The sequence below is a fragment of the Typopeltis vanoorti genome, chromosome 26, assembly GCF_054136105.1.
Source record: "Typopeltis vanoorti isolate ZY-2024b chromosome 26, IOZ_Tvanoo_1.0, whole genome shotgun sequence".
NCBI lineage: Eukaryota > Metazoa > Arthropoda > Arachnida > Uropygi > Thelyphonidae > Typopeltis > Typopeltis vanoorti.
This window is the reverse complement of record NC_143574.1, coordinates 120,836-145,420: the sequence shown is the minus strand read 5'-3', so window position 1 is coordinate 145,420 and position 24,585 is coordinate 120,836. Positions and strand designations below refer to the sequence as shown.

The 24,585-nt window shown below is 34.6% G+C and overlaps 1 protein-coding gene across 2 annotated transcripts in view; it reads left to right on the top strand.

Moving 5' to 3' along the window:
- The window catches only part of LOC150092255 (receptor-type tyrosine-protein phosphatase T-like), a 56,462-nt gene that overhangs the window by 9,121 nt on the left and 22,756 nt on the right, over positions 1 to 24,585 (top strand). Inside the window, exon 1 of one of the 2 annotated variants that reach the window (XM_090414960.1) lies at positions 3,925 to 4,289. The exons of the other annotated variant lie outside the window; for it this stretch is intronic. The gene's annotated coding sequence lies outside the window, so the exon portion shown is untranslated. Of the gene's footprint in view, positions 1 to 3,924; positions 4,290 to 24,585 lie in introns of those variants that run through there. 2 annotated transcript variants of the gene reach the window in all.

Below are 24,585 nucleotides of genomic sequence, written 5' to 3'. Positions count from 1 at the left end.
TTGGACCAAATCATCAGCAAACATAGCTATCTTTGTTTCTTTATTTATATAATAAATAAACCAATAAAACATTCAAGCATGTCTAATAAGATAATTTGATTTCTGTAATCTAAAATAAAATATCAAATCTGGCTGTCGTCGTTAGCCAAATTGCTAGCGTATGTGCTCTCCAATCAATAAGTTTCCCGGTTCAAATTCCGACGTGGGCGTGGATATATCTGCTTGTTTTTAGGAGTCAGATGAATTCCATCGTCATGCCATGAAACCACCATTCCGCTTATTCGAGGCCTGAAAGTGGCTGTTTGTAGTAGAGAGGATATTCAAACCACTCAGCCAACTTGAATGAGGCAGCCATTTTAACATATCGTCTCATTCTTGCCACATTCCCGACATACACTCTCTGTCCAAAAAGAAACCGAACTTTTCGAAAATAGAAGAAACTAGCGGCGTCACCTGTTGTATCTTTTTGTTTTCGAAAGCGACAACCTTTGTTAGTGTTGTGCCAACTGTTTATAACATTTGTTTCATTAGAAGCCGAGTTATAGTGCCAAGAGTGACAGTGTGTTTTGACAATCTGTCGGCCATCACGATATTCATGCCGTACGCGACGAATTCTCACTATCAATCGCTTCAAAACTTCGAGATAAAACTCACCATTGACCGTTTAACCAGGCGGAACGAATTCTTTGTGGATAATGCCCTTGGAATCGTAGAAACAAATCAGCATTGTCTTTACCTTTGACTTTTCCAAGCGATTTTTTTTCGGATGTCCCTTTTCTGGTGGTCTCAACTCGGCACTCTGGCGCTTGCTTTGTTTCGGGCTCATACTCAAAACAACATCACGATTCGTCACCAGTAACGATCGTTTCTGGTTCTCGTAAGGGAAGTTTAAAAAACAAAGTTTTTTAAACTTCCCTTACGAGCGGTTTTAATGAGGTCCTTGCAGTGTTCAATTCGATACATTTTTTTTGGTCGTCGGTCAACTTGTGGGGAACAAATCGCGAATTCAATTTACGAAGGCCCAAACTCTCGGTCAAAATGTTGTGCGCAGTTGATTTTGGAATCCCAATTCATCTTCAATCAATCTCAAGGAGGATTTCGGGTTTTCTTTGATGAAATCACGCACTTTTTGGATGTTAACTTCTCTCAGTCCAGTTTTTGGACGGCCTGGCTTTTCGTCGTCCCCAAGCTTCTCACGACCACTTTGAAATCGTTTAAACCACTCGTAAACTTGAGTACGGGATAAGCATTCATCACCGTATGCTTTTTGAAGCATTTGATGCGTTTCGGTAAAACTTTTACCAAGTTTAACACAAACGTCAATCGCAGCTCTTTTTGAAACTCATTTTCCGACCGTTCGTCAAAACACACCGTCACTCTTGGCACTATAGCTCGGCCTCTAATGAAACAAATGTCATAAACAGTTGACACAACACTAATGAAGGTTGCCGCTTTAGACAACAAAAAGATACAACAGGTGGCGCCACTAGTTTCTTCTATTTTCGAAAAGTATGGTTTCTTTTTGGACAGATGGTGTATAAGCACGCTTCTTTCTCCTCATTCTTCTTTCTTTCTTATTATATTATATATTATTATTATTATTATTATTATTATTATTATTGTTTTCATTTTGAAATACCTCTGTTCCGTGAGGGTTCCTATTATTGCAACATATAAATGTCGCTACATTTGCAAATCCAGGTGTTTCTTTTTATATAGTTAATTATGAACCAGACAATTGAAATGACCATTACGAGTTACAAAAGAATCATAATTAAGTCATGTTCTCTGTTTTTGGTAACTGTAGCATCGCTGAATCACTGAACATAAACACTCGAATGTGCATTTAGATGTTCATAATGATTTGTGTGAATATTCGAAGTAAGAACCATCACATGTAATCGATGTTGTGATGAAAAAACTATGTCGTCGCATACATAAAGCAAGCAAGAATAGTAGATGTTGCCACACGGTTTTGCATTTCTATAGCAGGCTAGAAACGGGGACAACATATGCAAGCGCACTTGCATCATACCCGGGATATTAAGTTCACTTCCTGACAAATGTAATTTTGTATTACGAAAAGAGACAGATATCGATAAATTGGAAAGAATTTTGATTTTGTGTACTACAAAACACTGGTAGAGGTTTTGTAGTACATCGCACACCAAAAGGTCAATTATCAGCTATAGCATCATTTTCAAATCATAACTGAAGTCTTAAGGATCTTTCTAAAATGGTAGCATGTAGTTGTGATCCTTCATACTTTATTACGCTAGTACCGTGTAATTTGAATTGGTATATATAAGAATTCTCTACCAATTGAAAAAAAAAAGGCGAATCCATGTTTAAAATTATTCATATAAAATAATTAAAAAAAAGGATTATTGAATGATTTTTTTCAGCTCTATCCATAATCTAGCTTTAAAAAGAAAGCGAAGAGAATGCTAATATAGTTATATAGAATTTTGAAAATATTAAAAGTACGTTTTTATTGTAGTAACTTCTCCCACACTATTGGAATGCAAATTCCAATAGTGTGGGAATGCAAATTCGATCAAGTATTCGAATACTTGATCGACCAAAAGTCGATCAAGTATCCGGAGAATACTTGATCGACTTTACAAACTGCATTCACAGACTTCACTAGGCCAACAACGACATTTGTTACCTAAAATCTTATAGTACTTGACCACTGCGTTAAATATCCACCATAATTAGAAAAGCGCCCTCTGCATTGTAGTATACAAAACAGCCTTATCAATCTTTCCGTTATTAGTATAAAAATAAAAGGCAAATTATACTGTAATTTCATGCACAAATTTAATTTGTTGATTTCAGTATAACGTGGAGGATATTTAGACTACCAAATGCAGTAATTATTACCGAATTCATAGTTGTAACTGCAATTAACTCTGATTTTTTCGAGTAAAATTAGTAATGGAACTTGCCTCGTTATCCTGAATGTTAGACGACTTTGTCTGCAGGAACTGAATTGCGTCAATGTAGAGATATACGTATACTTATAGTTAAAATATTTAATATTAACCTTTATCACATCTCAGTAATTATCTTTCCAATCCCGTTTATATGCACACAATTCCTGCATTAGGCTTAGTAAATATCATACGGGCGAATTTAAAATTCGTCCGGTTATTTCCATGTCTACAAAAATCGTTTTAAAAATTATTATTTAATTATTTCACTCCTATTTACATTATTTGTTGAATTATAGAGAAGGTCGCCATTGTGTGAATAGTAATGAGAATCCGTTAATGAGAGTTTTGCTAAGAAAGCTAATTATTACGCTGTACAATTACACAATGTCGTAATTTATTCATCTGTCCATTGATGCACACATATACTTGACCAAAGTGTAATGACTTTGTCATCGCTTTCATGCATCACAAATGAAGCAGAGCCAACATTCACTTATTAATTCACAAATGACGAAAAAAAAATAAAATAAAATAAACAAACCAATGATGTGCACTGCACCTCTTTGAGAGGTTAAATTCTATTTCTAGGGAGCATTTGTGTGAACAAGAAACAAATTTGTAAGTTACAAGATAGATAAGTAGATAGATAAGACATGGAAGCAGTTTGCTAGACTTAAGTTAAAAGGGGATGGACGCGTCAATGCACATTTGCCAGTTCAAGACATGCTGTGGCCATTTGCCTTCCAGAACCGGTTTACATCATGATGTACAGGTTTGCGTATCGCAATAATCGCCCTGGGCATGACCTGGCGTTTCTGTAACCATCTCACGGTATTGTCAGGTGACTCGGCACGGTGGAACATTTCTCTCTCTATCTCTCCATGTCTCTTTCTCTCATTCTTCCGGTGTGGGTGTTGTGTTTGATACAGTGGCATTGCCAAGTCATTGTATGGATGTAAGTGTATGTGAGCGTGTGTGTGTGTGTGCACGACTACTCGCCTATGTGTATGTGTGTGTGTGTGTGTGTGAGTGAGTATACGCTCGTTGTTCCCACATGTGAGGTTGGTCTGATGCATGCGTGCTGCTGTTCCAACTAAAGTAGCGGAACTTTCGTTGTGACGCGCCCTGGAAACGCGTGGTGGACTCCTAGTTTGTTGCTATCGACGCTGCTTAGTACTGTGGCTGTGTTTTTGTATGCGTATATGTGTGTGTGTGTGTGTGCATGTGTGTGTAGATGCGAAAAAAGGCCAACTGGTCGTCAGGTGGTGCTGATGAGCACACAATTTCTCACCTGTTGACGTTTGGAGTGTTTCTCACAAGATGAAGTGGGATTAAGACTACTGTAATTAGGTAAGAGTCTTGTATATTGTATGGAAGTGCGTGTGCTCGAAGTTGACACGAATTTTGACACTCTCCGCGACTTTTAAACGCACCTGATATTATAGAGATTGGGGAGGATTGCCTTGCGTCAATTATCATGTTGTTGGTGAGCTTACTGGAAAAGCTATTTTAACATTCGCAATCACTAGTTTATCCAAATATATGTTTGATATGATATAGGATAGCAAGGTCTTATGCAGTATTGTAAGACAGATCGGATATGACTATCGTGCATTATCTGGACTTATTTTCGTTTGTAGTCTTCCTTGATTAAAGTTTTTCTCAACTTAAAACTAATTTTTTAGACAGTAGATTTCAGCTTAATCATAGATTAAAACACCTGTTTGCCATATCTAAAATATTGTTCTTATTATGTAGTTGCTTCCCTTGTAACGAACATTATATTCTTTTGGTGATCCAAGATTGTCAGGATTATCCAAGATTTTGACTAAACAGACAAAACAAAAGAATAAAATGCAAACCTAAGAAATCGTACGCGATTTAAAAAAAAGGAGACTACGTGAGATTAAATACTTTATTTTGAAGGAAATAAATAAAATAAACTCAATACCCAAAAAACGCTTGTCTAATACGATACTGCATTGTCTTCATGTCTTCACACTGAGCTACTTGAGTCAATGGAGTGCAGAAAACAAAAGATGACTTCTACTCCCGCACTTCAAGGTCAAGATAGAGGATGCAGCCAATAATAAGAATTCTAACATAATGTTTTTTTGAGCATCCAATTGAGAGGCTATTCTTCGTCTTACGAAGAACTCCGATTCTCCGAAAACAGGAAGAAAGTTAGCAATTCAGATGAACAGAATGACAGATGACGCCATGTGATTATTTTTTGTACGCATTCCAGCTTCTGTCATAAACCCTTCATTCGTTTTTTTTTCATCTGTCAAGGAAAGGCTAGCATTCTTTATATTCGAATGATAAAAGTGTTATTTATTTGTTATTTATTTATTATTTATTTGTGTTTAATAGAGCAATGAAAAGGCAGTGGGGATTTTGCAACAGAATGGGGGAAATGAAGTTGTTTACTCCATAACTCCTGTTGCTTAGAAGGCATCACGCTTAAGGATCATATGAAGGGTATCTTATCTCCAATGAATCAAAAACATGCGGCATTAATAGATTTACTGGATTTAAGTATTAGATTTATTAATAATTTAATAGATTCACTAATGTAGTCGTTATATAAAAAAAACTCGGTTGATATCCAATAAGGCAAACATTTTGAAATGAAAATTCTTTTCTCATTTCAGTATTTTTTAAAATGATATTCACCCTAGCTAATTACATGTTGATTTTATTTGATGAACATTGCTATTCAGACATTAGTTAAAACAGTACAAAGAAGTTCAACTTCTTTCAGTGTACAAAATGAGCGAAACTTTCTCGTGGCATCTGAGTTTCTAGTCTGAAACATTGATGAAATACCCTATTAGTCCCAGTTTGAGATATAACCATCCTCTCATCACCATCCTGTAGCCGTTCTATGATGTTGTTTATTAGTAACTAATCAATAGTAGTTCTGGATGTAATCTGTAAGCAGCGCTTTAGTAAATTTTGTATCAGAGATCTGTTCTAGCATACGTTTCTTTTATGTGATTCCTCACTTTATTCTCTCTCTCTCTCTCTCTCTACTTTTGTATAGATATATGTTTATTAAAATATTGAAAGAATATTTTTAAACTGAATTCAAATGAATTTAGGTTCAATTTAATGTTTGTCTACATCAATCACTTCACTGGGCAGTTTATTCTCTATACCCCTCGATGAAAGTTCGCCAGTTGTTTGCTGCTTGATTTTGAATGCCCTGCTCTGGTGCATTTGTCTCCCACTTAAATATTTCAGACTCATTACCGTTTAGTTCATTTATATACCTATACATCTGTATCGTGTCCCTCGTGCAAATGTGTTGTTTTTAATAATTAATTCCACTAACGTGAATACTTCAACCATACATCACTGTTTCATTCACGATTTTCTGCACTTTCGCATATGCAATATTATAATTGCGTCCCTCAGTCTACAAGGGAACAATTACTTTTGATGTAGACTTAAATTTTTTAATAAAAATTTCATACGTGTTTTTTGCTACTTTCATATGCTCCTAATTTTACATTAAAAGTATTATTATACTTTTAATGTAAAATGTCCAAATGTCCAAATGGGTATTATGGAAAAATTTGTCCATTTTCCCATAATACCCACTTTGACTTTGCTGGCATCTGCTAACTAGGATTAATGTATAACAACGGAGTAGATATCTATTGATACAGTTAACGAAAAATTGATTAATTACGTTAGTAGTTAATTGATTTGTTATAGTTAATTGATTAGTTATAGTTAATTGATTAGTTATAGTTAATTGATTAGTTATAGTTAATTGATTAGTTATAGTTAATTGATTAGTTATAGTTAACTATAAGCACTACGACTTATAGTTAACTATAAGCACTACGGCTTTCATGTTTCTGTAATTCTTTCTGTAAATAAAAATATCAATTTTGTCATTCTTTTCTGTTGTCTGCTGTGAAGCTCGAACTTTTCCGTATTATTAATGATCACAGTTTCAATTATCTAGTTCGTTTTTTCTTGAATTTCCAAATTCTATTAGTCACCTCATTTGTTATAACCGATGGCGGAACTCTGACCCGATTTCGCTAATAGAAATGTGTCGTATTTCAACATAACATTTTTAGGGATGACCCTTAAAGGTCGGTTTTTGTTAGTGTGTGTGTGTGTGTGTGTAACTCCTGAATTCAGAAAGAGAATTTAATTGTTCAGTTTGGTTTGAGGATAAGAAGACAAATGATACAACAAGAATCAGTTGGAATGCAAGAAACGAAATACTCATGGAGTGAAGATCGCAGTGAGTGAAGTTTGTGTACATCGTTCATGGTGGAGTCACCGAAAAGGGTGACTGTGGTTGTTAAATTGTATTCGTATGAGTCAGCTAAGGCGTGAACCAATTTCAAGTGGATTCCCATCATGAAAGGTTGTAAACCTATCGTATTTGATTATTTTGTAGAGTTGGATAATCCAGTTCCTCTGCTCTTAGACGTCATCTAAAAATTTAGTTGGAATTTAAGTGAATTAAATTCCTCTACCACTTCAAAGACATTCAGAAATATTTATTCCTACAGTAAGATTGGAACTAATCTTACTGTCGAACTTTTAAAACAGCCTAGTCAATTAAAATGTAGCATTTAATAGGTGCAGTTTTCATTTTAATGGTTCTTAAACAGCAAATAATCAAATAGTTTAAATTGTGTTGTGTCACTGAGATCCTTTGGTGAAAATTCATGACACATCACATTCAGCTTTCCTGTATGACGTTTTAATATATAGGGACAATAACAAGGGTAATTTATAAATATCGGGGCATTGACCAGGACCCGAGTACTGTTTGACTGTTGTCTAATGCACCGAACTTTTGAGTAACGAGATTCTTCTCCGAACATTTAAAAACACAACTATCATTGTTATGTAGCAAGGTAAATCGCTCACTGTGGCAACATCACTTCGCTGTAATTGCTAAACTGCACTAATTGTGAAATCTTTTTCGCACGTGACGTGTGCACGAAGTTAGATGACCTTTGCATTTGCTAAATATTTCCATTATTTCATTGCTTTATAAGTAGAGGACACCGATGCGATTGGTAAGTGTTGTACTGGGTGTTCTTTTCGAATTCAAATCTCTTAATACTTGGACTATTTTATGTGATATCCATTTTAAAGACAGCTCCGCCTAATGGTGGCCCAAACCAGATTTTGTACAACAATTCCTATTATGTTTGTGTTATTTCGTATTCAAAATATTGTCAACAATTTCTTTATATGGGCGTTATAAGAAGGACAAGTTCTGCAACAATTTTTTTCTTATAAAAAGCAAAAAAAAAAGATAAAAATAAATATTATGTTCAAAACAACCTTCTACCCCCATTCTTCTCCTTCGCAATAAATAATATCTTGATTTTCTGCTGTATTTTAACCAAAAAGACCTCTAAGTATACGTAAGTTTTACTTGTTATGTCTGCCTGTTTCTGAGTTCACGCGAGTCCTCTTGTACCATTTTCCATACTTGCAAATCCATTCAAATAGCTCATTTTAAATACTTTAATGTTCTTTATCCTCTACTGAATACTATTTTTGCACTCATTTGCATGCAGTTTTTCTTACATATAATGCAATATTCAATAACAGGTTGTAGAATCGCAGTAGTAAAAATATATTTCAGAAAATAATTGCCAAGATTATTGTCTCTTATTGGTATAGATTTTAGTTATTTTATCTCAATGTTATGATTGCGTATTAACTAATCTAAAAGGGATCAAGACTGCTGAGAGAGAGAGAACCATTTTCTAGTTAGCGAATCGTCAGTGTAAGAAATCTAGATTTTTATGAAATCAATCGAGTTAACGAGGCAGAAATGATAGCGTTTTACTCCTCACAAATTTGCTTTTTAACCTCCAAAACAAAAATGTGAACATCATGGACAATAGAAATTGTCATTGTGTATTTAGTAATTTTCCTTAATAGTTGCAAACGTTTCTCTTCTATTAGTTGGTATAGAAGACAAAAGACTGCTGTCTTTCTCTCCCTCTTATAATTCATTTTTTACACTAACCTTGAGCTATTAAGCTTTAGTTTTTAAGCTGTAAATCTTTTGATTATACAGTGAGTTATTCATTAACCACGCCATCTTGCTCTCTGATAATCTGTGTTGGAGACACAAACATTAAAAATAAAAAAAGTGTCTATTTTATCATCGTGCCTCCAAACCAGTTCACCAGAAAGCTAAGAAGCGCTTAGGGGGTAAAAATAATTTGATGTATGGGTAATCAGATAAAAAGAAAAATGACTAAGAATGGATTCTCGCAACTCACGAGTGATATGTAATTCTACAGCACTTTCATAAATTTAATTTAAATTCATTCGAGATGATGCTTTTATTCTTAAAGAAATTCAGTGTTTCAAAAATAGGAAACAACATATCGCATGCGAAAAAGCAGTTCACTGAGAAAGGGGGTGGTTGAATAGATTTCCTTATAATATGAGTACGGGATGATAACACATCCCGTGGTCCGGAAGACAGGAAATAGGGTCACACATAGAATAGTAGATATCATCCGATTTTTGCATACATGCGTGCGTGTTACGGGAATACATTGATATAAAATCATTTCACGCCATTCATTTCATCATAATAATAAATTAAAAAAAAACAGTCAGAAAATCAAATCAGAGATAGTATGGATGTGTCAAGCTTAACCTGGTATGAGTATGAATAGTGAACTGTTGTACTAAGCCGGATCAGGTACGGCTAATCATTTGTCTGAAATGCCCTACCCGATTAACACGTTGCCTAATAACGCCATGCCGTACGATAAGATGCCAACCGGCACTCACACAACCTGACCTTGCACTCTTTAGACTATAGTGATGGTGGTGGTCCAAAGAGATGATTTCCGTCTCTTTGAACCAATCAACGAGAATCCTTGATGGTAAACGATTTGAAATTGAAAGCGAGATACGGCGAGAAACAACTTGATACACGATTTATTTTTATTTTAATTTGAGATAGATGTTACGATCAGAGAAAGTCATCATTTCGGCCATTACATATCTGGAAAAAAGGATCTGTGCAAAAGTCAAAGTATATTCTCAATATATGGTAATATACTCGAATAAAGACTTTTGCACGTGCGTACTAGTGGCCTTATTTTTGGAAATTCCTTCTTGGACTTTCATTTTCAAAATTTGGTAATAATGATTAATCATTTCCTAATATATTCCCATAATCTTTAGGTGCAAATTCGCAAATTGCTTAAACATCTTTAGATTCCTTTTGTTCGTTATGCGCATGCACGTACAAGACAACTCTGCTGTGTCTAGAAGAATTTTAACGAAATTTAGTATTCGAGATCTTTATTAAACGTTTTCGCGTTTTTTGTTAGTAGTTTTGTTTCTATAGTGACAAAACAAATAGAGTTATGATGCAAACAAATAATTCCTTTTGTCATGCACAAGATGTCTAGAAATGTGGTATTTTGTGACAAACATATATATATATATATATATATATATATATATATATATATATATACAGGATGTTCGGGATAAATTTGACATATTTATAATTAATTATATTTTTCCGTAAGTTACATGTATTAACACACACTTCTCTTCATTTAAAAGTTTGGACCCTTCTTCATTCATATACAAGATGTCAGAAAGGATGGATAGCTGGAACCCACCTGAATCATGGAAGAGAATAACTTGTATCATGATGATTCGTGCCCGCCATCAAAATAAGGATATTACGACTGCTGCCCAATGCTCCCTGAATACAGTAAAAACAATCAGGCATGAACTAGAGACTTGCAATGGTGACTACGAGGATGTAGCAAGAAGAAAGATCCCTAGCAGACGATCTGATTGCGTTCGTACAGCAGAATTCCTCGCAAATCTGCAGGAACAGGTGTTGAAGAACCCTGGCATTGGAATTCGGGCTTTGTTCGTGGAGTTGCTAACTGTAGTCAAGCCCTGGATAACAAGGGTAGCCAATGGTAGGCCGTATGTATGGCAGCAGGATTCGGCCCCTTGCCACACCTCTGGGAAAAGTCAAAAATGGTTGTCTGAAAATTTCTACGACTTCACCAGTCCAAATGTTTGGCCTCCAAACTCCCCAGACCTTAACCCCATGGATTATTTTGTATGGGGCGCAGTTGAAAAAGACACCAATCGCACTTCCAGTAATACAAAAGCCCAGTTAATGGATAAAATTAAAACAGTTTTTGCGGCCCTTCCCAGGGAGACTGTAGCATCAGCTTGTTCGAGGTTCCGAAGCAGAATTGAAGCTGTGATCGATGCTAATGGTGGTTATTTTGAGTAAATCTTGTTGATAGTATTGTAATTAACTCTGCCTGTAATGTTTTTTTGTCAATTCATTAAATTTAATAGATACAAAGAAGATTTTCTTTTTCCTTACGAAACTGTCAAATTTATCCCGAACACCCTGTATATGTTTGACCATGCTTCTCTCTCTCTCTCTCTCTCTCTCTCTCTGTGTTATAAGTTATAGCACACGGAATGTTGGTAATGTCGGTTAAGATTTTCAAGGACTTCACATTTCTGTCTTATCTTCAGTGTCAAGGTCTTTTTTGCTATCTTCCATAAAAGGAACTCAACTTCAACCCCCCCCCCTCCTCTTCTTTGAGTGTCCCAGCTTGTCTACTGGGACACTCACTCAAAGGATGTGGTGAATGCATATTCTATAACTCTTATAAATCGCGTGAAGAATGGTTCTGCATCTTTTCTGTGAGTTATCTTGCTTCAAGTTGTGCGATCCTAGTAGAATACTAATGGATCCGTCCACTCTTGTATTCACGTATGTATACGCCAACACAATCAAAGGAAATTCAAGTGATTCCTGGATTTTGCTCACTGCGATAAGATTATGACTGTAACTTCCATTAAGGTTTTAACAAAAGGCACTACTGCATACGAGTTCAAAAAGTTCTTTCTGAATATGGCATTTCAGTTCTGACTTTCATCAACGTGAAGAAGTACCATTGGTATAGAATAATCAAATAATGATTCATTTCTTCGCTTTTTACTGAACTTTAAAATAAGATATTAAAGATCTCGCTCATCTCACCTCCCTCAACATATTAGGTTGAACAGCCTTTCATGGTGAAATAACCTGGATTCGTTATAACCGAATATTACGACAGGGAGGTGAATCCGACCTGAAAATTCTGTATGTCTGTTAATTTCGTATGTTCTTTTTGCCTATTTGTCCGAATTAAAAAAAATCCGAGTTTCCCGGAGGGAAACCATTCCACCGCTGGATAAGACCAGCTAATCCACCTTCTGTAGAAAAGCCCCATATAAAGATTCTTCACGTTCTGGACAGGATTCGAACGCAGGTTCAACCAATAGGGCATCGTGGATACCCACTGAGCTACAGAGACTGCTAAAGATAAAATCTGAAATATAATTCATCGAATTTTAATAAAATATGAATTAGCATGTTTCTTGTTTAAGGAATTGATGTCTAACACATTTCTTTACTCAAATGAATAGTTTTGCTTTTTATAATTATCAAATTCTAATACAAATTAAAATTTCCTACAAACATGTAGAACCACAATTAGTGTCACAAAAGGCAGCAAATTCTCCAACCTGTCGTTTAGAAAAACAAAGTCGTATCAATATAAGATATCTTCCTTTGAATATTTTTTAAGGGAAAGCCCGTACACCCTTTGCATTCTTAAATATTAATAAAATATACTCTTTGCAAAGAGTTAACCGCAAGAACTTGTTCTTATGTTTTGTTAATTCTTCTAATTTGTCTAATTTAGCTTCGCTAATAACAAAGACCTTTTTTTGAGACTTTTATGTTCACACATCTGATTGAGTTTTTCATTCTGATTTGCATGGAATAGTGGACGAAGATGTTAATAACACTGTGAATAAGTGAAAACCGAGTTCACAAATCCTGCTCAAACAAACATACTTTGGAAGGATTTATCATCCGATCAATGCTGTGGTGACTGTTCCCTTGAACACTTGTAATATTATGTCGAAGTATATTATAGACAAACTTTAATAATCTCAATTGCTCCCCAGATTTTAACTAAATTTGATATGTTGGTGCTCTTGCAAAAATTATCAGCACATTTGAGTGTTAACTAAAACTGTTCATTTAAAAGTATGATTAACATGAAAACCTGTTGAAAATCTTATGAGTGTCTTTTGTCTTTATATTTCTTCTCTGATCTTTTGAAATTAGATGAAATAATACATGAAAAAAATACATGAAATTAATATTTCATGTATGGAATAAACTGATTTTAATCCTCGATTTTACTTTTTCAGTTTTCATTAATTTTACGACTTTCAGTGTTCCAAATCATATAAAAGATAAGAGGGGGGTTATGGGAACCTAAATGTGCTGCTAAATTCTGTTTCACTAAGTAGAAAGTTTAATTCAGAGTCAGAATGCATTTTTTTATTTCTTTGGCAAGATGCTTTATCATCTTATCAAAAAAAAAAAAAAATCACCACGGCATTGATGGGATGATAAATCCTGCCAATGTTTGTTTGAGCCGGATTTGTCTGCCCGGTTCTTCACTTCCTCTTTTAGTACAAACAAAAACCAGATTATTTAAATAACACTAGACGAACTAATGAAACATGATGTAATATTTCGATCTGAATGACCAGGATGTGTAGTACTTATATATTACCGTACATTATCATATTAATGTTAGCTTTCGTCATTGATGAAATGTCCTAAGCACTATTATACACAAGGAACATCGGAATAAAAAAATAGCAAAACAAAACATTATTTTATGTATTCATATTATTATTTCATGGTTTCTGATGTTTCTATACAAAAGTCAATCGTAAGAGGTTGACTAGTTGTTTCCAAAGAGCGATAAATATCGTCATGAAAAACTGATTGGTGTGTGTGTGTGTGTGTGTGTGTGTGTGTGTGTGTGTGTGTGTGTGTGTGTGTGTGTGCATAGAGTAATATTTCTTTCAATAATAGCAAACGGCAACGTAGCGTGATGCGCTTTTAAAAATATCTGCTTCAAGGTGAGAAAAAAAAACAAAAAAACTGGGCGACCTTCAAGTGATATTTTGACATAATCGTATTAGGAGAAAGAGGAATGTAATTAGTATTACTGGCTAATAGTACCTCTTCGTAGTCTGTTCTGTGTGTGTGTGCGTGTGTGTGTGTGTGTGTGCTAAACCTCGCCCACGGGCCTCTTGCAAACGTTGCGTTAGGACAACATTTCATTTTCTTTCGTACGTCCAATTATCCTGCAGACATACTTTTAGAGATAACTGGAGTAAAAGTAATTTACTTACTTGTATGATGAAGCGAAATTTCCGAAATCGACAAAATACAGTTAATAATGATTTATTTTGAATTTAATGTTAACAAGGATTTTTCAACTGATCTAGTCAGCGTGCTTTATCGGGGAAGGAAGGAATTTTGTTTCCACAAAACGAACCAGCAGCTGGAGATATTAGTTCCTCATATGATCCTTACAACTTTAGTTTCTTCGGTGTGATCATAATCTTTGATAAACAACGAAATTTTCAGGCTAAATGGACGAATAACTATCTGCTGAGCTATGTAAAAATAATATACAGGGTGTCCCCAAAATTCACACAAGATTTAAATTTAGCGCCATTTATGCGGTAAAGTGTTGCCAACGAGAAAAAAATGACAGCGTGACAGCTGACAGTTCATGGTTATTAAAAATGACCACACACAGCGAAGAGAGTTCGTTGAATGGATTATGGAACAACAACAAGCGGATGCTAATTTTTCGAAAAAAATCGTCTTCAGCGATGAGGCTCATTTTCATCATGATGGGCTTCGTTAATCGACAAAATTGTCGCATTTGGGGTTCAGAAAATCTCGAGTGATTGTTGAGAAACAAATGCATCCACAACGTGTCACTGTTTGGTGCGCATTTTGGGCTGGAGGCATCATCGGTCCATTCTTCTTCGAAAATGCGGCTGGTAAGGCAATAACAGTTAATGGTGCTCGCTATCTCGACATGATAATCCAGTTTTTTGTGCCTAAATTGCAAGATAGGGATGTGAACGACATGTGGTTTCAACAAGACGGTGCCACATGCCACACAGCCCGAGAAACAATTCAATTACTGCACGAGTCATTTCCTGGTCGTGTAATTTCCCGTTTTGGTGATCAGAATTGGCCGCCCAGATCATGTGACTTAACGCCGTTGGACTTTTTTCTTTGGGTTTTTTTGAAGTCTAAGGTTTATGCCAACAAGCCCACGACCACCCACGCCTTGAAGGAGGAAATTGAGCGCTGTATCGACGAAATTCAGCCACATTTATGCAAAACGGTCATGGAAAATTTCGACAAAAGAGTGCGCATGTGCCAGCAAAGCCGTGGAGGCCATTTACCCGATATGCTATTCCATGCATAACCCTATACTGTATACTTTATGAATCAATAAGAAATTACAATTTTTAATTAAAAACCTGTGTTTTCTATCAAAATTACTTCTTGCATGAATTTTGGGACACCCTGTATAATCATCAATTGTTCAACAAATTGATAATTTTTAGTTATTAATTTGGGGAACAGTTAATCCTAAATTAATAACTAAAAGTTATTTATGTCGAACTGTTAATAACTTTTAATCATAAATATTGTAATTCTTGTATGAAATTAATGTGTGAATTTTCTTCTTTCTATCTTACAAAAACTATTCCAGGAAATGTATTTAGCGAATAGTTATTACAATGAGAAGTTAGCGAATCACTATCTTCTCATTCTAATAATTCTTATTTCAATGGCATTTTTTTAAAGATAAGTAAGGCCTGTCTTGCTGGCCCACCCACGATAGTCGTTGAAATAAATAAATAGATCCTATAATAAAGAAAACAAAAACATGCACTTCGGTTGTTTATTTCCAAAGGAAGTAGATGGAGCTTCTTAAGTCCTAACTAACTTTTTGGAGATCGATAGGCAGCCCGTCTCCACTGATGATAGTTTTTTCTTAAGTTGACCACAGCAGCTATATTAAAACTACTGAATACTTTTGAAATGCATTTGTATTATAAGTGAGTATAAATACGTGGAAAGCTATATATTGTGGCCTATTTCGTTCTTGAAGACGTCAACTGTCACACGTTAAAAGCAAACAGAACATTCTGTGAACATAATTAGTTTTTTCAACTTCACTGATTCCGAAGAGATCAAGATTCAGATATTTTTTATTATGTGGGTCATTTTAGAGGCCGCAATAATAGAAACTAAGGTTAGCGGTCTTTGGGAAAAGTATTTTTCCTGGTAGAAATTCGAATGCTGGAAAACAGCGAGCATCTCTGGTCAAGAATTTACGTAATTTACTGAGGTAATCATTCCATGGAGAGTCCAAGAGTAACGGAAAATTACCAGAGTAAGATCACCTGCTAATTTTACCTTCGAATTCACCTCCAGACAAAAACGTAGATACTTTCGTGTGTATATTTACATAACCGGGCTTCTACTTGAAAAAGACCAGGTGCGCCCTTGCACGTGTATCGTCCTTCTGTTTTTCAAAACACTGCGATATTAATTGCATTCCCAAACACGTTTTCTCCTTGGATGCGTTTCATCAAGTGAAATCTCATGCAAGTCGTGCGGAAGAATGTTACTCTAAAAACATATGAACCGTCACGAAGGCAGGTGTACCAGGAAAAAAAAAACACGAAATTTGAGACGAGTCCGTTAGATAAATCATATATTAAATCTCAACTCGGGATCTATGATGAGATAATTAATGGTGGATCGTAAAAACGTTTAAGGTATTTGTACGTGTGTGGAGGGATGGTGGATGATAAGGAATATAAATCTGATAGGTTTATAATTTTTATTTATTTATGGGTTTTGCTGCATTTTCTTCTTCAAATTGTCTTGGTCATGAATTATTTAAAATCTACACATTTTAAATTGTATTTATACTTAACGGTTATTGGCTTAAATCACAGTGACTGACAACTTCCAGGGATGACTCGTCTATCTTGCGCCATGGCTGCCACGTATCTTTTCAAACTCATTAACTGTGCGCACAGCGCTGTTCTTGGTAACATCCCACCTCCCCCAGATACTTTCCGTAATTTGTAATATTTTAAAAATAAAATATATGCTATTGTATTTTGTAGTTGTACAATAATACTAATTTAATAAATCAATAATAGAGTGGTAACTTAAGGACACGTTTTAATTCGAAATTTGATCGGCAGCATAGATACGCAGGCGATGCTGTGAATATAACTCTGAATGAGTGAGTTGAAATGTGGGATATTTTGGTGTCCCACCAGATTTTCTGAGAACAGTGAGAAACTAGCCTAAAATTTGAGACTCACGCCAAAATCGAGAAGCGTACCTTACTCATACATCACAGTTATTTTTGGTCGCTCTCCCTAAATTGCACATTTGCAGATAACGAACTGCCTCCCTTTAAACCAGAAGCCACCTACTGTCGTCAATATATAAGCTAAATAATAGTGGCTGAAGCAGAGAATCATGTGGTATCCCTCTCAATCTCTGAGACCGAGTTTCCCCCATACGCAAACAGTGATTACCTATCGTGTCGCCAGTCTATTATCTTTGAATAATACCAAAATATCACCTCTCTCTGCTGTCACGCCTTATTCATGTTCTTCTTCTTTCATTCCTTCCACATCAGTCCTTTTACCTGATAATGTCATTATTTCTAAATAGTATGGAATACACTTGAAAAATATCAAATGAATATTTCTCCTATTTTCCCCCGCCTTGCTACCATCTGTAGCAACTGTAGCCATAGTCGTCCTTTCTTTTATCAGATATATAACTAACAAATTTTTTAAGGATTTGCTTACTTTGTACTGTCATTGTTTCATATTCCAATTAGTATGATGGGTTTCGCGGATTGATTGATTGATTTAATAGTGACATTAGGTGTCAATTTCAATCCAATGGTTGAGTAACCTGTTTGCTTCGTAACATTGCTATTAAGAATATTTGGGTTAGTCTTTCGGTTTGCATTAAGGATACCCTTAACCGCATATGGATGATTTTGTTTAAATAATTATTAAAGAAGAGGGACATTATTATTATTATTATTATTATTATTATTATTATTATTATTATTATTATTATTATTATTATTATTATTATTATTATTATTATTATTATTATTATCTTTAAATTCCTGATAGGTACCCTCAAGGGATGTACAGGATAATATGAAAAACTTACATCACCACTAACTTCCTATCTACAATTTCCCTCCAAATCAGTCTGTTACCTGTCAGGACTCCAAAATTATCAGAACTTATATTTCTTATCTTCAAAGGCACTTTTTACCTTATCAATCCACCTATATCTTGATTTTCCTCTCAGTCTTTTTCCTGCCAACCTGGCAGAGAACACTTGTTTTGCTAATCTTTCTTCGCCCATTCTGTTTAAGTGACCATACCACCTGAGAATTAGCTCTGCTAATGCATTCCTGGATGCTGACAATGTCAAGTTCTTTCCTAATATCCTCGTTTTTAATATGATATTGCCATTGATGCCATCTATTCACGCCTATAATCTTTCTCAGGACTCTCATATCTGCGGTCTCTAGTCTTTGGTCAAGTGTTTTACTTCTGACCCAGCTCTCAGATCCATAAGTTCAAACTGGTTTGAACACTGTCTTGTATACAGCTAATTTAGTGTTCTGACTAATTTCTCTCTTATTCCATATGAATTTATTCAATTGACCTCCCACCATACCAGCTTTGTTGATTCTGTTGTCTATTTCCATATTTAATTAACCATCTTCAGTAAAAATCATGCCTAAGTAGCTGAAATGTTTTACTTGTTCCACAGGTTGTCCATTCACAACACAGTTGACATTTTCAATGATTCTGCCTATTTTCATTGTCTTTGTCTTTTTATTACTAACCTTCATACCATAGCTATTACAACAGCTATTCAATTTAGTCAGAGAATCTTGCAGACTTGTAGCGGATTTATTTAGTATAACATCATTCGCATAAAGCAAAGGGCTGACATTAACATCTCCAATTTTGATATCATGTTTAATACCACATTCCTTCATAATGTGATCCATATAGATAATAAATAACAGAGGGGATAATGTACATCCTTGTCTCACACCAGATTTAACATAAAACCATCTTCCTGTACATCCTTCAATTCTAACTGCTGACTTACAACTCAAATAAAGACTAAGCATTGCTTGAAATAATGCTCCATTGACACCATATAACTGTAGCGTATTGAATAGCTTTTCTCTTGGCACCTTGTCATATGCCTTTTCGAGATCTACGAAACTTAAATACAGATCTTTGTTATATTCTCATGATTTCTTAACTATTTGTCGTAAAGTGAAAATCTGATCCTGACAGCCTCTATTTGGCCTAAATCTAGCTTGTTCTTTACCAATCTTCCCTTCCACAATCGTTCTCATTATATGCAAGTGTATTGCATATAATAATATGCATAATCATAATCATAACGCTAATTACGGATATAGACCATATTGGTCTGTTCCGGTCTCATCCATCTAATATCATTTTTTGAGGTGTACCTGGCCTTCTCTTTCCAATTGGCTTATATCATATTATTATTATTATTAATTATTATTATTATTTTATATATTTATTTTCAGACGCGTGTGTATGAAAATTTTACAATCTATAAAGAAAGATATAACAAAGACGTACATCTAAATATATATATATACTTTTAATTTTAGCACTATGGATAGTTATTAATGACTGACCAATTTAAAAAAAGAGCTCTGAAAGTATTATATTAGTACTAATAATAATGTCAGAGTTAACCTATAATGTATGATATTTCGGACCCCCCCCCCCCAGATTTTATGGTCATTCAGACCATAAAAAAGCTGATGTTTTTGAATATTTTAAGTGGCCTAGTTACCTCTACACTTTTTTTAAACCTTTTTTTGTCTTTATTTTGTTATCTGTTTTGTTTTAGGCCAAACTAGGTTGTTCGATTGTTCATTACATTGAAAACTCCCGCGTCACGTGCCTAAGTAACTGAGGTGACAATGGACAACTTAACGAAATGACGCCACCTAGAATTGTTTCGTTAACGTTTAAAAAATAAAATATCATAAAATGTCACGCTACAGAAGTGAAGCGATCTTTATCAAGTCTTAAAGAAAGGAGACATTTTTGCACGCATTAATCTCAGATGTAGATCATTATGCAGTTAATTTCAAAGAAACCTAGTGGTGTGTCACTGAGAGATTTTAAATGAGTCCTTTCTTTTTCGGATATAAAAGAAAACGTCATGCTTCTTATAATTTTCTTTTTTATGTCTTAGATAAGATCAGTATAACTACACGCTCATGCATAGTACAGGTAGTCGTAGACGCTTTTTATTAAAATTACAAAATTATTCTCTGTATGAACTTTTGTCCCTGATAAAATCAAATTTATCACGTGACCTTTTTCAACTCAATGAGAAGGAAAATCTTTTGTTTTTGTTTTTACTATTTTTCTGTTTAATAGTTTACACAAAACTACATAAATTATTAACATTTGATTCTGAAAATTTCGAATAATAAATCACAGAGAAATATATTCAGGTTCTATAAAGAATTTTCGTTGTTGTTTTTTTTTTCACAGGGGTTTATCTAAAATTGGTAAAAATATTAAATCGTGCCTTTTACAACAAGATATTATTTCATTAAAAGCTTAAAAATTAGTGATAATGAAAAAAAAGCTGACCAAATAAATTATATATATTGAGTTTATTTTACCATAGCTTTTAAACTATCGATAGGCAGTGTAGTAACAATCACAGCCACTTATGAAACTAGCTAAAACTTCAAAGAATACAAATAGGAACTATTACCTTCTCATATCTTTGTTGGTGTGCCATTCAATACTCCACTCAGTAGTTGTACGTTTCTGTTGATGTCTTTATGTTGCCATGGTAATTTGTATCCTTGGAAACTGCTGACGCTTTTTCCTATGAGTAACAGTGTCAGCGGGCCATGCATAATTCCAGACAGGTTCGTAGAAATTTAGTTTAGTCTTAAATGTAATACCCATTAATTATTACTTCCTGTTAACACTGTACTCCAAGATTTCAGAATCCTAGAAGTCACTCATGCTAAGCGTCTTGTACCTTTGCGCCATTACTGAAGAATCTTAGGTATGGAGAAACGCGTTGTTTGTGTGCTGATTCTGGAAATCTCGTTGAGGGGAAACCTTTATTGAGTTAGTGCCAAAAACATAAATATTAGTCACAGCTATGCTAATGAATATTGTAATCAATAAATACATAATATTTATGTATTAATATAAATGTTGACTTGCGATCGCAGATGATAACCCATGGCGGAATTTTGGTGATCTGTTTCGTATGGAACATAACATTTCACAAGGAACAAAGTTGAGCTTGCACGTTCGATGTTTTTAATAAAAATTATTTGTATTTTCTATTTCTTTTTAGTCTTATCATTTTAATTTGAGGAAACACTTAATAGCTTTAAGTATTACATCGTATCTTTGTTGATACGATGTAACGTTAGAAGCGTTAATTTAAATTGATAGAATGTTTGATAACAAACACTCTATTTTGCTTGGAAATATCGATTAGCGTATTAGCACTTATTAAACTTAGATAGATAATAAATTGTACAATACTGTTGGTCATCAAATTCCATTGTCATCAAATATAAATAAATAAATGGAAAAATAAAATTTTAAATTTTAAATTTTAAAAATGACTTTCGCCCCTCCATGGTACTAACGTACTGTTTACAACTTTTCCTGAGTGGAAGTCTCATAAAAATATTTCTTTGCAAGTACACATATAACTAACTAACTTAATATAATTCCCTCTGTAAGATACGTATTTATTGGGCAGTTCAAATAAAGACAATCCGGCCTTTAAAATTTAGGGAGGACAATTAACAACTATTAGCATTGGTCATAGAAATATATAGTAAGAGCTTTTATTTTTTGCATTATTGATATAATATACTTTTTTATTATTAATTAATAAATGTATTGATTTATTTCAAGCAATTATTTATATTAGAATTCACAACGTATAACAGCTAACTTTCTCTTTCTTTATTTTATTAGTCACTATTGTTTCGTTTGGAACACTCGAGGATTTTTAAAACACACACACACACACACACACACACACACACACACACACACACACACACACACACACACACACACACACACACACACACACACACACACACACACACACACACACACACACACACACACACACACACACACACACACACACGCACGCAAAGGATGAAAAAAAAAGAGATCTAAGTAGTATTCAGAAATAATAAAATACTATGACTAATCATAAAGGAATGCGAAAGAGGCTCCAAGTTCTTTATGGCAGCAACGTTAGAGTAAATCTTCCAAATCGTAAACGGGCAATAATGATAGATGGATACTCTGTTCAGAATGTTCAGAACAGTCAGAATCGATGCTGAAAGAGTGCAAAAACGCAAGTAAAGGTCAAGAGAAGATGAGTGAAACAAAAACAATGTGTGCCTAATATCCTACAAGTAAAGATCCGAATGATTAAGAGCACAGCTCTGAAAAGATTAAAAGTCAGACAATAAACAGATCTAACCTGCAGTCATGATATATGATCAACTCACTGTAGAATAGCGGACATTTCTTTGTATATACAAAACCTATTATCCACTCCGTACACAAGATTCGAACTCCGGCTTTCTAACAGAAGAACTTCGTCTATGCCAACTGAACTACGGAAGCATACAGCATCCGAGATGTTATGGATTAGTGATATCATCAGAATCTTCAAAGACAATAATATAGCACAAATACTAAAATGATTAAAAATATTGGAAATTATAATAAAAATAGAAGAAAGTAATGCACGGATTCGGAATTCAGTATTATCAACGATATGACAACACATTTCTAGAGAGTTTAAAATGAAAAATATACAAATCTGGCAAGGACAGAAGACAACAGATGTACCGGAAGATGTACAGATTGGTTTGCCAAAGGAATGAAAAACAAAGAGAAAGATTTGACATTAAATTGAGAGATAGTTAAAAGAGAGAGATTTAAAAAAAACTTAAAAAGAACAGGGAAAGAACCACCTGGAAGAACGCTATATTTCTGTTACAGCACTGACTAAGCAGAAATATAGCACTGATTATATTTCTGCATACAGCAGAAATATAATCAGTGCTATATATTTTAAATATATAAAATAAAAATATAATAATTTTCATCTAATATAATCATTTTGCTACCTTACTCCCCTAGTCTTAGGCTCAATAGCCAGTCATCGCGGCTATAATCGTTTTAGTTTATAACAATTTCATCTTTCAAAGGGAACAGCTCTCTGTTAGCCCTAATCTTGGGAAATTGGCCGAGAGATGGACTTCATCCTTGTAATTGCGACAGTTAAGAACATTTCTGCTGATTCAATAGATGGGATCTAACGCGAATACAGACAAGTGCTGCCATTTCATGTTCTCAAACTTAAATATGAATTTTTGCATTATTTTTTTTTTATCAGGTGGATTATACTATCAATTTTTGAAAGTAGCTAAGCTGACAAATCGAATGCCTTCCAAACATAAAAACGCTGTATACCTGCGCAAAACATTGAATATCTAAAATCTGGCAAAAAAAAAAGAGGAGGTATAAGGAGAGGGGGTGGAGAGCAGATGCACGAAGAATATAAGACACAGGCCAGGAGAGTGACTAGTATGGTGAGGAAGGAAAAACTGGAATATGAGAAGAGATTGGCACTAAGATCCAAAGCATGGTTTTAAGATTTTTAAAGTCTTAAGCGTTGCTAAAAAACTAAGTTTTTTTAGCTACGTGGTCAGTAGGAGGAGAAATGATTGCAAAAGAATGACACTGAAGGATAAAAAAGAAGCCTAGAAAAAGTTCTCCTAAATGATGATTCTAATCCTCTGGGGATCAGAATCGGACCTGGAATTATTTCTTCTGTGTTCCCAGAGTCATATAAGTTATCACGAAGCAAAACAGACACAGTCTTAATAATTTTATAATAACTTATAATATTAGTAATGGTTTCAAACTTTTATTACATAAGAATGCTATACAATAAACTTTGTTAATTATTATTCGTCTGATGATGATACCTGTAAATGACATTTCGTTTTCTACAGTGCCTTATCAGACTGTTATTATGGTAAGCAATTGAAGAAATCCTATTTCAACCTCGTCCTGTTCATCAAGTAGACAAGCTTTTCAAGTTGTAGCAGTACTGCCACCCTGCGCTTTGTAGGTCAAGTATCACAACACAAGGGGAAGATCGTCAGACACTAGTGACTGCAAGCGATTAAACCTAGCTACCTAATTAGATCCTCACCTTGGTCGCCATATATTCTCCATCTTTAATACCGAGCACTTGGACCTTGAAAGGATACACAGACCATCCCTTTAAAGTACGAATAAAAAAACAGCACAGACAGGGCCCATCTCGCAAAGAAAAATTGCAGCTCCTAATATCGATAAATTGTACGATATATCCCTGAACACGGCAGTTATTTCAAGCAATTCTTGTAAAGAATAACCGGAAATCTTTGAAGTGGAATAATGGCTTCATTCTCAGCTAGATTCGGCAACTTTGAGCTTACTAACAGATACACAATATCTGTTTACAGATCATTACATT